The sequence below is a fragment of the Gopherus evgoodei genome, chromosome 1, assembly GCF_007399415.2.
Source record: "Gopherus evgoodei ecotype Sinaloan lineage chromosome 1, rGopEvg1_v1.p, whole genome shotgun sequence".
NCBI classification, from domain to species: Eukaryota; Metazoa; Chordata; order Testudines; family Testudinidae; genus Gopherus; species Gopherus evgoodei.
In genome coordinates, this window is record NC_044322.1 from 219,096,441 (window position 1) to 219,112,534 (window position 16,094).

The window sequence follows — 16,094 nt, forward strand, 5'->3', positions numbered from 1 at the left end:
GCGCTGCGGCACTGATTACACTGAGGTTTTACAGCGCTGTATCTTGCAGTGCTCAGGGGAGTGTTTTTTCACACCCCTGAGGGCGAAAGTTGCAGCGCTGTAAAGTGCCAGTGTAGCCAAGGCCTCAGTGATATACATGACTTTTCAGGCATTTGTTATTGAAGTATGGAAGATTGACAGCGTTTCTATGACCTCAGTAAGTACAGGTGGTGTATTTCTAGACTCAATAAAGGCTAGCACTTCTGTAATATACATTCATTGACCTTTTTTAGAGGTATAGAAGCCTTTCTGGTTATATTACTTTCTAGCACTGCAATACCAAAAAGTCACAATAAAGTTGCATCAACTTTCAAGTATGTACTTTATTACCACCACAGCATACAAAAGGCCGAGACATACAAAAAAACAACAACTGATAATTGACTTTACTAGCTATGTAGCTTGACTAGGTACAAGTACAACATGCAGACTGGAGATCAGTGCATCACAGATGACTGTACGTATAATCAAAGTTCTTCGTTCCCTGACATATTGTCCATGGGAGTAGAATACAGCGGGAACTGGCACAAGGGGATGAGGTGTCTATGATCCCTTTCAACACCCCATATTTATCTATGCTTTGGAGTGGGTGAACTACTGCAGTGAGATTCTTAATCAATAATTGATCAACAATTCATTTCAGCAGCTGGATCAGCAGCAGAAGCAGCATTTCTTTTTGCATCTTTGTCCTCCATCTACTCCTTCAGCAGCTGTTCACACCATCGCCGTGGTCTCTGCTGAAGAAAATGCCGTCGCCGCCCCCCCCGCAAATCCTAGTACCCTAGGCGACCACCTAGGTCGCCTAAATGGTTGCATTGGCCCTGGCTGTGCGTGCACATTCTCCTTCCCTCACAGTGCAAGGAAACTGAGCACTCCTCTCTTGGAATAGACAGCAGCATGAGACAGTGCTAGGAATCTACATTCAGTGAAAATGTAGCAGGGAACAGGAACAAATGTTGCTGTGAAGAAACATGCTGGCATATAAAAGTGAAGTAAGGACAACTTAAAGGTCGCTGCACCCTGGACAGTGGAGTTCAAGAGTGCTACCAGATAGTCTTTCTGGAAGGGAAAGTTGCATTGTGGGATTGCAGCTAGGGGACTGCTTATACTGGTACTCGTACATGTGCATCCACGAGAACTCTACTGGCAGCAGACTTGTCACTCTGAAAAGAGAAATAATTAATGCCGTAAAAAGCAAAAGGCTTTGTTGGACTAGAGAACATTAAAAGTAGACATACACCAAGCTGTGCTGTAAAAAAAAAAAAGAAGTTGTCTTGGCAAAATTTAAGTGGAAGGGCCTTATATAAAAGGCCTTATCTTGACAGGCCAAAAGTATATATTTTTTTCAATTCTGTTAAGCTAACAGGTTTGAAACACAACTTTTTTGCCCAACAAAGAAAGGGCCAAATATTCAAATGTGCTGAGTACCTATGAATTCCACTGGGCTTAGTGGGAGTTTCAGGTGTGCGTCACATCAGATAATCAAACCACTTTATTTAGAAGCCTAACTGTTGTAGGAGTAGGATTTTATATAGCACTATAAGAATTAATGTATGATTTGATTTCATCCTGCTACCACCCTTTTTGAATAGCAGAAAGAAATGACCTTCTGGGACTATTAGATTCTGTTTTCCCATATGCATTACAAAACAGGCCCTCTTTAGCTCTTTGTTTTCAGATTTAGTAAGTAAGAGACAGGATTCTGTGTAGTGTCTATGTTAAGTAGATTAGAGGAACATTGAAGGCCTGGGTCTCTATGTAAATTGTCTTGGTTATTGATTGTAAAACTTAACAAGGTTTAATTTGCAATGCCTTTTTGCTGGATATAAAATACTACTGTTTGTATTATCAGTCTGTTTGTGTGAGTAAGGAATGTATGCATCAGGAAAAGATAAGGTGTGAAGGCCATTGTTAACCAGACGGTCAAGAAAGGAGGAGCGAAGACATTTATCGAGATTTGTTGATGCCAAAGAACCATCAACGTGTAGCCATGATTGAGGAAGGGCAAATTGACAACCTTGAAGTGAAGGCTGGCTCCCCTAAGGACAACTGATTAAATCGGAACCAGGACAGGATGCCCCTCTCCGAGGTGTATTGGAATGTTTACATCAAAAGATACACCAGTTAAGAAGTAACCCGGTCACAAACTGACACAGCAAAATTCATAGACTTCAACAAAGAAAAAGGACTATAAAAACAGGGTGCTTGGCCATGAGACTTTGGGGGTTCATCTTGTCACACTCCTGGAGCATCAGATTGTGATTGACAGAGCCCTGCTCCCCTCTGCGACCAATTTGACTGGCCACTAGATTGATCCAGACTCTGGACTGGTAACTATAAACATCAATTGGCAGGACTGGGTGCATGGGGTGTGTGGGTGTGTGAGAGAGAGAGATTGAAAAGCATATGCTAACTGCAGTATTCTCAATAAATGTGGCATGTTGCCTTCTTCTTTATAAAGATTCCTTGTGCTTCTTATAAGTATAAGAACGTGGGACTCAGGAACCTTGTTTTAGGCACCTAGGTTTGAAAATTTTGGCCACAAACTCAAACATCTATTTAAATATGGAGTATGGTTAAAGTAAGATAAAGTGGACAAAGACAGTAATTTTAGAGTCATTTACATGTCTAAGCAAAACAATACTTAAATGGGATAACAGCCACACTTAAGTTAAAGGAGAACAGTAAGGTCTCACCTTTTAAGTTTCCGTTCTAGTCTTTCAATTTGTTTCTTGCTTGAAGTTAGTTGTCCCGCTTGATAATTAACTTGTGATTCTTTTACTTGAAGATCATGTAAAATTTTCTGCTTTGTTTTCTCAAGCTTATCACACAAATCCATCAAGCTCTGGTTTTCTCTTTTTAGTGTTGCTCCTTCACTTTTTTCATTTTCAACCTAATTTGATTAATCAATTATATATAAAAAAACATATCTTATTTTAAGGTTTTGATCAAGCCTGGGAATACACATCTTTATTCAGAGTGAAGCGTGGAGAGCACTTACAAAAGAAACAATTTCTGCTTTATAAAAAAGCGGTATTTGAATATTTTTATTCACTACATTTCAAAGCCCTTACAGCACTGGAAATTTCAGTTACACGCAAAGTTATTTTGCTATTTTACCAATGTTCGTATCACAAGGCTTCCTTGTGTGACGTTTAAAATCAAAATACATAGTCACCACAAGTCATTTAATTTCCACCTAGGTATTAATATTAAAACGATTTCTCTAATCAGTGGTCCCACATCTGTTCTTGGAAGACTTTATTGGCTATGAAAAGCATCTATCCAGACCAGTAAAGTGCTTACAGCCCTTGCACATATCAGAAAAGCTAAACTTAAAAGCCATGCGACTCTGATCATCATCTTGCTCCTCTCCCTTCAAATCTGTCAGTGCTAGCAACCAGTATTTCCTGAATGACTAGAGCTAGAGAGCAATGCTCAGCTGGAACAGCCATGTCTGATTTGAAGGAGGGATGCCAGATAGTAATAAGAATAATGCAATTTCAAGATCCTCTCTCTCATGATCTGTGTTGCATTATGTAGCATTGGAAAACAGATCTGATATCCCCAGCCTTTGCAAGATATACAACATACAATCCTATCCCTGACAGTTTATGAGATATTGGACTTAGAATGGTCCCAAAAAAGTACCAGAGCAAGAGGCCAGTGACAGTTTAAGATTGAATACACAGCAAGGCCTGGACAGTGGGCTAATGTAATTTTCCTTCACTACTTTACACCGATGTCAATCACTGCTCACAGAGTGAGTATTAGCACAAAAAAACTGCTAGTAGATAGTCTACATTTTACTGGCATGTCAATTGTTTGATGGCAGCAATTAAGTTTGCAGATGATACCAAACTGAGAGGGATTGCAACTGTTTTGGAGGACAGGGTCATAAATCAAAATGATCTGGACAAATTGGAGAAATAGTCTGAAGTAAATCGGCTGACATTTAATAAAGACAAATGCAAAGTGCTCCATGTAGGAAGGAACAATCAGTTTCACAGAATGGGAAGAAATACAGAATGGGAAGAAACTGTCTAGGAAGGAATATGGCAGAAAGGGATCTAGGGGTTATAGTGGACCACAGGTTAAATATGAGTCAAGAGTGTGATGCTGTTGCAAAAAAAGCAAACGTGATTCTGGAATGCATTAACAGGTGTGTTGTGAGCAAGACACGAGAAGTCATTCTTCCGCTCTACTCTGCGCTGGTTAGGCCTCAGCTGGAGTATTGTGTCCAGTTCTGGGCACCGCATTTCAAGAAAGATGTGGAGAAATTGGAGAGGGTCCAGAGAAGAGCAACAAGAATGATTAAAGGTCTTGAGAACATGACCTATGAAGGAAGGCTGAAAGAATTGGGTTTGTTTAGTTTGGAAAAGAGAAGACAGAGAGAGGACATGATAGCAGTTTTCAGGTATCTAAAAGGGTGTCATCAGGAGGAGGGAGAAAACTTGTTCACGTTAGCCTCTAATGATAGATCAAGAAGCAATTGGCTTAAACTGCAACAAGAGAGATTTAGGTTGGACATTAGGAAAAAGTTCCTAACTGTCAGAGTAGTTAAACACTGGAATAAATTGCCTAGGGAGGTTGTGGAATCTCCATCTCTGGAGATATTTAAGAGTAGGTTAGATAAATGTCTATCCGGGATGTTCTAGACAGTATTTGGTCCTGCTATGAGGGCAGGGGCCTGGACTCGATGACCTCTCAAGGTCCCTTTCAGTCCTAGAGTCTATGAGCAATGACGTTATGCAGATATTAATCTTATCAGCTATAAACCTAGGTGTTACGGCTTTTTTGTGACTAAATTGGAGGCTCTGTACTGAAGAGTTACATCCTTTTAGCTCAAGTGATAACCGTCTGTGCTACAATGACGACTGTTTGGAGTTCGAACTATGCTGATGATACATAGGTGGGGAATTATTACTGTTGTACATAATATTTTTAAGTGTTTAAGTCAAGATTTCTCTAAAAGATCTGCTCTAGGAATTATTTCTGGGAGCTTCTGTGACTTATGTTATATAAAAGATCAGAAGGGATGATCACAGTGGTCCCTTCTGGCCTAAGAATCTATGAAAATAAATGCAGCAATTTTTAATAGGACATTACAACAGAGCGTACTCCAGTATTTTAAAACCACCACATTCATATAGACAAGTAAGTGTAAATTCTGCACGAGCCTGTTGGGTACAAAAAAAAGTTGAGCTAATCCTTCACAAAATACCAATGAGTATCTGATATGAGAAACTGGGCACAAATTATCAACATGACAATTTTGGTATGTTTATAAAAATTATATTTTACATGAAGTGATGAGTGTTCACAGATGTCCATTTGTAGAAATAATTTGTTTTACAAAGCACCCTGTATAATCAATTTATCAAAACAATTTACATAAAGGTATTTTTTAAATGTTTTACTTTTTCCACTGTGCCTCATAAGATTAACGTTTGCATAGCATTCTAGACACATTGTATAGGTGACTGTTTGCTATTACCATAGCACCTAGGAGCTCTCGTCATGGACCAGCACCCCCCTGTGTTAGGCGCTGTACAAACAGAATAAAAAGACGATCCCTATCCCAAAGAGCTTACAATTTATGTACAAGACAAGGAAAAAGGGGAGAGTACAAGGAAACAATGAGACAACATTGGTCACTAGGATAGGTGGCTTGTGTACTGAGACCACTGCTTAACTGTTGTCAAGTTTTTTGTAGGCATCACAGCAAAAGAAAGTTGTAAGGAGGGCTTTGAAAGAAGATGAGAGGACTTTGCAGATGGTTATGGGGGGCTCTTCCCAAGTATAAGTTGACAGTCAGCATGGGAGAAAACACAAAGGTGCTTGTTTAAAAATTTAACAAATGGATGTGTTATGGGCCAATTAGAGGCTGGAGTTGACATTTCAATAGTAAATGAAAAAAAGGATTCCTAGCTTGGAGTAGGCCGTGAAGGAGCTAGGAAGTGAAGACAAGCAGCTTGTTTGTTGCACTAGAGAATGGAGGGGTGCCAAAAGAGGTGATATGGTCAAAGTGGCAGGCAGGGGAATCTCTGCAGCAGCACTTTGAATGGATATGAGCAGAACAAAATTGTATTAAAAGTTACATGGTGCATTAAGCCTATTACCTTCTGCTTCTGCAAAGCTGCCTCCAGCGATTCAATCTGAAACTGTCTTTGCTGTCGTTCTTTTTTAAGCTTGTCTAGTTGACTTTCAAGCTCTTGAATCTTCTGAATGGCCCTTGTGGAAAGGCCTTCTTTCCATTCTTCCACAACCCAGCTCATTTTATATCTGCTTTTTTCCTTAATACAAAGTGTAGATCACTGAACCTGAAACACATGGAGAACATTACTACAACTGATTTTTAAAAGGCTTAGGTTTCAAAATTTTGATTTTTATTAGCTGAATGCAACAAAGACTATGGATTTAAAAATTACTCCTCACTTTCATAATAATTAAGACAGGGCTAAAAAGAATTTTACCCTATGAAACTGTTACAATGTTGGCTCACATTCTGGTCTCTGGAACCATGGTTAGCAATTTCTAGCTGGAGCTTAACTTCTAATTTGACATTCTGATTCCTTAGGCTGTGTCTATCTGCACTAGAGACCTTATAGCAGCACAGCTGTACTGCTGCAGCGCAGTCCACATCAGCAGTGTTGTCAGCAAAACTTATGTTGGTCGGGGGGGGTGTTTTCTCTCACATCCCTGACCAACAAAAGTTTTACTGGCAAAAGTGCTAGTGTAGACATAGCAAGTGACTTCCATCTCCTACAGGGATAATTTTTACCCTACTGGTCCCACACTTGAGATGCATTTCAGGATGCCTCCTACTATGTTATTTTTATGATCACACAAAAACAATTTGTTAAAGATCTTTCCATTGATGTGTTGCTATGCATGCAAAACATCAACACACGTGTTCACTCTGAGAGCCTCGCTTTCTCTGCTGAGAAAAATTATACCTTCATTTTAGGTGTCTGCTGTGCTTTTCTCTTTACAAGTTTTACAGTTTTTGGAAAGCAAAATAGCTGAGTCTGTAAGCACTGTTTCTGTCAGCATGGGGCAAGCACTCAAATGTAAACATGAATTCAACTGCTGCATATATTGACGCAGCTGTAGGATGATGTGTTTCTTCAAGCAGAACTGTATTTTGATGTAATGGCAAATAAAGTAATGAGATTTTTGAGATTATTAAGAGAGAAAAAGTGTATTAGTTATGAATCACTGCAAATAATTGCCAGGAAATCAGATATAGAATTTTTTTTGGTGAGAAGCTATTGTACTACCAAATGAAAATAAGCACTTAGGTCTGGCGTACTCTAAAAAGTTAGGCTGATGAAACTGTCTTCTGTCGACCTAGTTGTGCATGTGTTTACACTTAAATCTCTCTCTCACTGATGTAAGTGCTCCATTACAGCAACACAGTAACACCACCTCCCCAAGCAGCGTTGAACCATGGTCAATGTACCCAGGTCAATGCAGCACAAGTATAGATGCAGCATTACCTTTGTCAGCCCTAACAATCCTCCAGCAGCTGTCCCACAGTGCCTGACACTGACTGCTCCAGTCACAACTGCAAACTCCATTGTCCAGGGATCACAGAGACCAGAATGTCCCCTTCCTCGTTCAAGTTCCACAACTTTTTTTCTTGACTGTCTCCCTCGCATTTCTCCATTCCTGTGTGCAACTGCCTAGCCGAACATGCCAGCTTGGAGTAAACTGGAGACAGTGGATCTCCTGGGCCTCTGGGAAGAAGAGGCTGTGCAAGCACAGCTATGGACCAGCCACAGAAACGTGGACACCTCTGAGCAGATTGCATGGGGGATGCAGGAGAACAGGGGCGACAGGGACTAGCAGCAGTGCCATGACAGGGCCTGCTTTAGGAAGTGTGGGGCCCAATTTGAACAGTTTTGACAGCCCCCGACAGGGATGACTAAAAAAAAAAAAAAAAAAACCCCCCACATATGTAAAAAAACGTGGGGCTTGTACTCACTGGTCAGTGCTCCGAGTCTTCGGCGGCACTTCAGCAACGGATCCTTCACTCGCTCCATGTCCTCGGTGGCACTGAAGGACCCACTGCCAAAGACCCAGAGCAAGCAAAGGACCCACCGCTGAAGTGCCGTCGAAGACCTAGAGCATCCCCAGGTGAGTAAAAATTAAAAAGGCGCCTCTAGCCAGGGAAGAGATTCTCACTGGGCGTGGGGCCCTCAGGCGTGGGGCCTGATTCGAGGAAATTGGTGGAATAGGCCTAAAGCCGGCCCTGTTTAAAGGAACACAGGGCCACGGGACTTGCCACCTGGGCCGGGGGAGCAGGACAGGTTGCGGGGTTATGGCCTGGGTGGCGGGGCTGTGAGACTTACTGCACTCTGCCAGGGGAGTGGGACTGTGGGGTTGCGGGGCTGCAGGATGGCGGGGCTGCGGGGCTCCGGCTGGGGGAGCGGGTCCACAGGGTGGGGAGGATCCGGCCAGGAGAGTGGGGCTGCAGGGTTGCGGGGTTACGAGGCTCTTGGCGGGGCTGCGGGACTTGCTGCACTCAGTCGGGGGAGCAGGGCTGTGGGGTTGCGGAGTTCTGACCGGGAGAGCGGGGATACGGGGTTGCGAGGCTCTGGCCAGGGTAGAGGGATCGAGGGGTTGCGGGTCTCCGGCTGGGAGAGGGGGACTGCAGGGTTGCGGGGTTCTGGCTGGAGAGCAGGGCTGCGGGGTTGCGGGGCTCCGGCAGGGAGAGCGGAACCGCGGGGATGCGAGCTCCAGCCGGGGTAGAGAGACCGCAAGGTTGCGGGATTTCAGCCGGGAGAGCGGAGCCGCGAGGCTCCGGCTGGGGAGTGGGGCTGTGGGGCCCTGACCGGGGTAGTGGGGCCGTGGGAGTTGCTGCGCTCGGCGGGGGGAGCGCGAAAAAAAGGGGTAGCAGGGATCTGGCTGAGAGAGCGGGGGTGCGGGGCTCCGGCTGGGAGAATGGCACTGCGGGACTTGCCGTGCTTCCGGCAGGGGAGCGGGGCCGCGGGAATGCAGGTCTCCTGCCGGGAGAGTGAGACCGCGGGGTTGCGGGGCTCCGGCCGGGGGAGCAGGGCGGCAGAAATGTGGGGCTCCTGCTGGGAGAGCGGAACCGCAGGGTTGCGGTGCTCCGGCCCGGGAAGCAGGACCAAGGGGTTGCGGAACACTGGCCGGGAGAGCAGTGCTGCGGGGCTCTGGCTGGGGTAGCGGGGCCACGGGAGTTGCTGAACAGGGGAGCACGACCGTGGGGTTGCGGGTCTCCGGCCAGGAGAACTGGTCCACGTGGCTCTGGCTGAGAGAGCGGGGGTGCGGGGCTCCAGCCGCAGTAGCGGGGATGCACTCGGCTGGGAGATCTGGATCGCAGGGTTGCAGGGCTCCGGCTGGGAGAGCAGGCCATTTGGATGCGGATCTCAAGCCGGGGTAGCGGGGCTCCGGGATTCTGACTGGGAGAGTGGGGATGTGGACTTTCAGCCGGGGTAGAGTGACCGCGGGATTGCGAGGCTCTGACCGGGAGAGCGGGGCTGCAATGTTGCGGGATTGCGGGGCTCCAGCAGGGAGAGCGGGGCTGCGGGGCTCTGGCGGGGAGAGTTGGCCTGCAGAGTTGTGGGGCTCTGGCTAGGAGAGCTGCGAAGGCAGGGTTGCCACGCTCCGCTGGGGGAGCGGAATCGTGGGGTTGCGGGGCTCCGGCCAGGGGAGCGGGGCCGCAGGGATGCTGGGCTAGCGGAGCCGTGAGGCTGCGGCCGGGAGAGCGAGACCACGAGGTTGCGCAGCTGTGGATGGAGGAGCGGGGCCGCGGGACTTGCCGCACTCTGGCCGGGAGAGCGGAACCGCGGGGTTGCAGGACTCCAGCCAGGAGAATGAACCCACGGGGCTCCGGCTGGGACAGCAGGGCTGCAGGGATATGGGGCTTCAACCGGAATAGCGCCTACGGGGTTGCAGAGTTGCAGGGCTCCGGCCGGGAGAGTGGGGCCGCGGAGTTGCACGGCTCGGGCCGGGGGAGCAGGGATGCAGGACTTGCCGCACTCAGCCGGGGGAGCGGGACCACGGGGTTGTGGGGCTCTGGCCGGGGAGCGAGACCGTGGGGTGGCGGGGCTCTGGCTGGGGTGGGGACTTCGGGTCTTGCCGTGCTCAGTCAGGAAAGCTGGACCGCGAGGTTGCGGGGCTGCAGGGTTCCAGTCAGGAGAGTAGGGCTGCGGGGTTGCAGGGCTCGGGCCGGGCGAGCGGGGCCAGGGGACTTGCCCCACGTGGCCAGGGGAGCGGGGCTGCGGAGTTGCAGGGTTCTGGCCGGGGGAGCGGGGACTCAGGACCTGCCAAGCTGCGACTGGGGTAGCGGAACCACGGGGTTGTGGGGCTCTGACCGAGAGAGAGGGGCGAAGGGGTTGCAGGGCTCTGGCCACGCTGCCACCAGGGAAGTGGGACTGCATGGTTGCGGGGCTCTGGCCTGGGGAGCGGTGCTGCGGGGCTCTGGCCGGTGTAGCGGGGCCACAGGACTTGCCGCCCTCCGGCCTGGGGTGCGGGGCCGCGGGAGAGGGGCCACGGGGTTGCGGTGCTCCAGCTGGGGAAGCTGGGCCAAAAGGCAAAATCCTACATTAACATTGTTTCAATCTGTGTGTTACTTGACATCATGCATTCATTGTCACCATAGAAGGGAAGGGCTCTGCATAGATGGAAATTTGCCTGGGCACCAGTAGAAAATTTTAAGTAAAATCTGCTTCAAAAATTAAATCTGGCGCTTTGTCATCCTGTGTCATCATTTTTATTTCTTAGCTTTCAGTTATTTAAGTAACTCGAAAACTTTCATACTGACTGTTTACTATCTGCCATTGTATCTCTAATCTCCTTCATAACCATCACTGACTTTTTTCCATTTTAATACTATCCCATAGTATCAGAGACAGTGAGAAAAATAGCAAATAAAGGTACATGACTGTCTGTCTATCTCTATAGAGAATGATAGATATACATGCATCTGTCTCACACAGAGAGATGTGATGTATTCCCGGGCCCACAGGCGGCAGGTTATATACATTTGCGGTGCTCGGGCTCCAGGAATATTCAGGGCTGGGGGCCCTGCTCCAGCAATATTTGGAGCTGGGTCTCTCCCTCGGCTCTGCCTGCATCAGGCCCCGACCCCCGCGGGCCTCCCCCCGAGCTGCGTCCCTGCCTGGGGCAGGTCCCAGACCCCGCCTGCCATCCCTCCCCCTGCGTGTCCTCCCTGCTGAGTCCCTGCCTGACAGAAAACAGCACAGCACCTCTCCCCTGCCTGCTCCTGCTGCCGGAGTAGAGCAATTCCCAGCAGAACTGCTGTCTGCTGCCTCAGGGTCCTGGTGCCTGCCCATCACTAATGGCAAGGCAGGCTGCCCTTGCCCTGCCCTAGCCCTGAGCCTCTCCAACACCCCAAACCCTCCTCCCCAGCCAGAGCCCTCATCCCCCCGCACCCTAATCCTCCTCCCCAGCCAGAGCCCTCATCCCCCCGCACCCTAATCCTCATCCCCAGCCAGGGCCCTCATCCCCCTGCACCCTAATCCTCACCCCCAACCAGAGCCCTCATCCCCCGGCACTTCACACCCCAACTCTCTGCCCTGAGCCCCCTTCTGCATCATGAACCCCTCAGCACCAGCCAGAGCCCTCATCCCCCTGCACCCTCAGCCTCAGCCCTCTCCTGCATCATGAATTCCTCATCCTCAGCCCCACAACCCTCACCCCCGCACTCCCTCCTATCCCCAAACTCCCTCCCAGAGGGTGCACCCCCTCCCCCTTCCCACACACCCCTTCCCACCCCCAAACTCCCTCCCAGAGCCTGCACCCCACACCCCTTCCTATGTTCCCACTCCAAGCCCAGAGCCTGCACCCAAACTCTGTCCCAAAGCCTGCATCCCTCACCCCCTCCTGCACACCCACCCTCTGCCCCAGCCCGGAGCCTGCACCCAGCACCCAAACTCCATCCCAAAGCCTGCACCCTGCACAGAACACAGCCAGGATTGGTTCCCATATGGTTACAGAGCTGCAGTAAAGTGGAACAATTTTCAGCTTGTGTGCATCTAGATATCCTCCAATCACATTGTAAGACTGCCCTCCATAAATGAGGAAAAGTTGAGGTGCCTTTATTATTCTTTTGTTCCACTCTTTCTTTCTATGGGGAATTTGCCAATGCAATATCACTGTCTTCCTTTTAAACAAACAAACAAAAAAGGCAATGGCTGTTGAAAATAGCAATCCCAGTTCTAATAACCACTGGGAAGCATTTCTTGCTCAATTTTATCCTACTTTTCTACAGCAAGTTACAGTGGATCAGTGCGGCAGCTCTGTAACCATATGGGAACCAATCCTGTCTGTGTTTTGTGCACATCCAAAATTCCTGCTGAATGACCCGCCCGGGAAGCGAGTTACCAGTGACCCAGGGCTGCGGTGGAAGGAGGGTGCAGGTGGGGGTGGGAGGAGCCCAGGGCTGGGGCGGCAGGAGGTGTGTGTGGGAAAACTGGTGGGGGAGAAATGGGGAGCCCAGGGCTGGGGCAGCAGGGGGGTGGGGGGAGGGCACTAGTGGTGGGGAAAGGGGGAAGCCCAGCGCTGGGGCGGCAGGGGGTGTGGATGGGAAGGGGGGAGAGCCCAGGGCTGGGGCAGCAGGGGTATGCGGGGGGGAGCCCAGGGCTGGGATGGGGGGCAGCCAAAGTTTTTTTTGCTTGGGGCAGCAAAAAACTTATAGAGTCAGCCCTGGCTGCACCCACTTTCCTGAAGGCTGTGGGCAGGTATCAGCTCCCTGAACCAAAGGGCACTTACAGATCTATGCTCCCTTTTCTTTTGCTGCCTCTTGTTGTGAACCTTTGGATGCAGCAGCCCAAAGGCCTGAGGCCTGTCTTTGCAATAGAGGGTCAGGGCTCTTTCCCAGAAGGCTGTGTGCTGTGAGAATGGATGAGGCACTAAGCTCCAGCATGCAGTGAAGCAGGGAGGAACAGACTCTGCTTGGGCAAGGGACTCTTGTCGATTAATAGAGTGGGGGCTCCAGGGGATTCTGACTCTTTGCTCTTAAGGAAATAATGAGCGTGGCACTTACCAGTGTCACACACTCATCCTGCTTTTCAAGATGCAGCAGCCGCGGGAGCAAGCAGTGGATCATTTCCTGCTGCACAATGGGGTTTGTCCGGGTCCTTCATGCTGCTCACCATGTTGCCAAGCAGTAAAATGGCAGCGGAGCGCACACTGCCCCTCTCCTGGCAATGGCACTCAGGGAGTGGGGAAGCCCGGTTAAAGCCAGGCTGTATCAGAGCATAATGCAACAGAGTTATAATCTGCATTCTGCTCCAGTTCCCCCCGTGTTAACTGACTTGGCTCATGGGAGCAGTAAGGCCTCCAGGCCAGTGCCATAGACATCTTGTGCAGAACAGTGCCTGAAACATTGTGCAGGGCAGTGCAGCCCCATGGTGTCCTAGACACAATTTCTGTCTGGATAGTATCCTGCATTCAATTTCACCCTGGCTGACTAGACTCTATAGAGAGGAGGCAAATCTCTCCATGTTCTTCTCCCACCTCCACCAGCACAGCCTGGGAGAGACACCAAACCCAATCCTGTGCAGTGCCTGAGGGGTGAGTCACTAGCCATGGGAGGGTCGGTAGTGAAGACGGGTGCAATGGGCAAGTTACAGGGAGCCTCCCTCCTTACCCCATTCCTGCTGCATTTGACCATCTCCATGGATCCCTGTTCTCAGTCTCTGTTTTCCTCCTTTCTCTCCACTCCCCCTCTCCACTGCTCATTCCCTTCTGTTTCCTCACCACTCCTCTGGCTCTTCCTTCCCCAGCCAAGGCTTGAGGTGATGGCTGAATGACCACCCAGGTCTCTGGCTGCAGATGCATCTCTAGGCTCCCTTTCCATGAGCAGTGGGGCCTGGCGCTCACTTCTGCTCGCTGGGTGATCAGGGGCAGGAAACGGGGGTGGAGTTGCTGCCATGAGGGACGTTGGGAGGTGCTGGGGAAAGAAGAAGGGAGGGAGAGGGAAGGCTGCTGGAGACTGGTCTGGGGAAGGGGAGAAGCAGCTGCTGGAGCCTTGCGGGGATGTGCTGCTACAAAACACAACATTACTTTTGTTCTTCGGTGCCCCTGAGAACTGGGCCATTCCCGACCCAACTCTTTCTGGCTGGGAATCTCCACCTCTTTGGGACCTGTGTTCTCCAGACAGCTGGTCATCTGCCCAGGGCCAGGGCCAGGGCCTCTCTCCCCCAGGCCAGGCTGCAACAGGGGCTGGGAGCATGGGGCTGAGGTTTGCGGAGAAGAGCTCTGACAGGGAGGTGGCTGAGCAGAAGATTCCTCACTCGTGGCGGGGGCACTCCTTGGAGGCTCCATGGTAGGGCTGAGGGGCAGGAGACAAGAGGATGGGAAGAGAGACAAGGGCATCAGAGACAAGCGGAGGGGGCGAATAGGCTTATCCTACAGTTCCAAGCCTTATGTCATCAATGAAGGGGCAAAGGCTGACTGCAATGTCCTGGGAGATGGAGCCAAGCCCTTCCCCATCCAGCAGGTAGATGATGTCTTTAGCTTTATGCATAGCCCCCATGACACTCCCTCCATCCCTGTCACACAACATGTCCACGATCGCTGGTAGCTGGGCCTGTAACGATTGCACCTGCAGGAATGAAGAAGGCAGCTCATTACTATGCTGGGCGACAGCCTAGGGCATATGCTGGCCCATCCAACTCCCACCTATGAGAAACCATAGCTGGCACAGCCCCACAATGGGGGAGAAAGTTATTCTCCTGCCACTTTTGCAGGAGTTTTCCACTCACACTCCTTGACCAGAGGCTTCACTGACACCTACTTGGAGCAGCTCCAGGCCCCATGTAAGCAGAGTCAGGATAAGCTCTACCCTGACATCTGGTGGAAAGAATGTCAGAGAGTGTATTTGCATAGGCACGCCCACCCTATCCCAGACTCCCAAGCTGTGGGATTGCTTGGTGACAAATTGCTCACCCTCAGTTGGGTGGTACTGGCTAGACATGGGTTCCAAAATCCAGAGAATTGAGAGAGGCTGGGGACAGGTATTTGTGCCTGGTGGTGCAGGTGCCTTGTGGAGCTAGAAGCACCAGTTGCACCCCCTCCTCTCTCCACTGTGGAATGTCAGAGTTGATTTTTTATTTCCTTAAGAATCCAGATACAGGTTACTGAGCTGAAATCACTTTGGGCTAATGGTGCACTAGCACTGGGGCTCCCCTACTATGAGCTGGAATCACTAAGAGTTTAAATCACAAAAAAGCTGAAATGACTGAGCTGAGAGCACTGAGCATTGTGCTAACTAGTGGGGGAGCCTGAAGATATGCTGTGGAACAGAGCAGCTGGTGGAGCGGAGCAGTTGCAGGGACGGCTGGAGCGGATCATGGGACAGCTGGTGGCAGCAGAGCGGAGTAGCTGTGGGATGGGTGGAGTGGCCCACAGAGTGAGCAGAGCTGAGCAGTTTTGCAGAGCAGCTCATGGAGCAGAGCAGCTGGTGGAGCGGAGCAGTTCCTGAGGATGGCTGGAGGAGCAGAGTGGAGCAGCTGGTAAAGCGGAGCAGTTCGTGGAGAAGGCGGAAGCAGAACCCACGGAGAGGCAGGGCAGTTGGCCCCGGACCACATAAGGTGCCCCTTTCTACCCAGGCTGGGGGGGGGGGACCTCTACAGATAGACTCTTGAACTCTGGGGTGGCATTGACCAGAGACTTTTGGGTTGTTGGACTTTGGGGTGATTGGACTTAAAACCCTAAGCGGAAAAAGGACAGTGGCAAACGTACTTGGAGGTGGGTTTTTGTTTATGGTTTGTGTTATAACCCTGTTTGTCGTGTTTCTCCAATGGGATGCCGCATTGATTCCTTCCTTTATTAAAAAAGATTTTGCTACACTCAGACTCCGTGCTTGCGAGAGGGGAAGTATTGCCTCCTAGAGGCGCCCAGGGGGGTGTGGTATGTGAGTGTCCCAGGTCACTGGGTGGGGGCTCGAGCCGGTTATGCATTGTGTTACTGAAACGGAACCCCTGGATACTGAACCCGGCCCTTGTTGCTGCCAACTAGAGGGGCAGAAGGGTTACACCCATAAACTGACCTCTGAT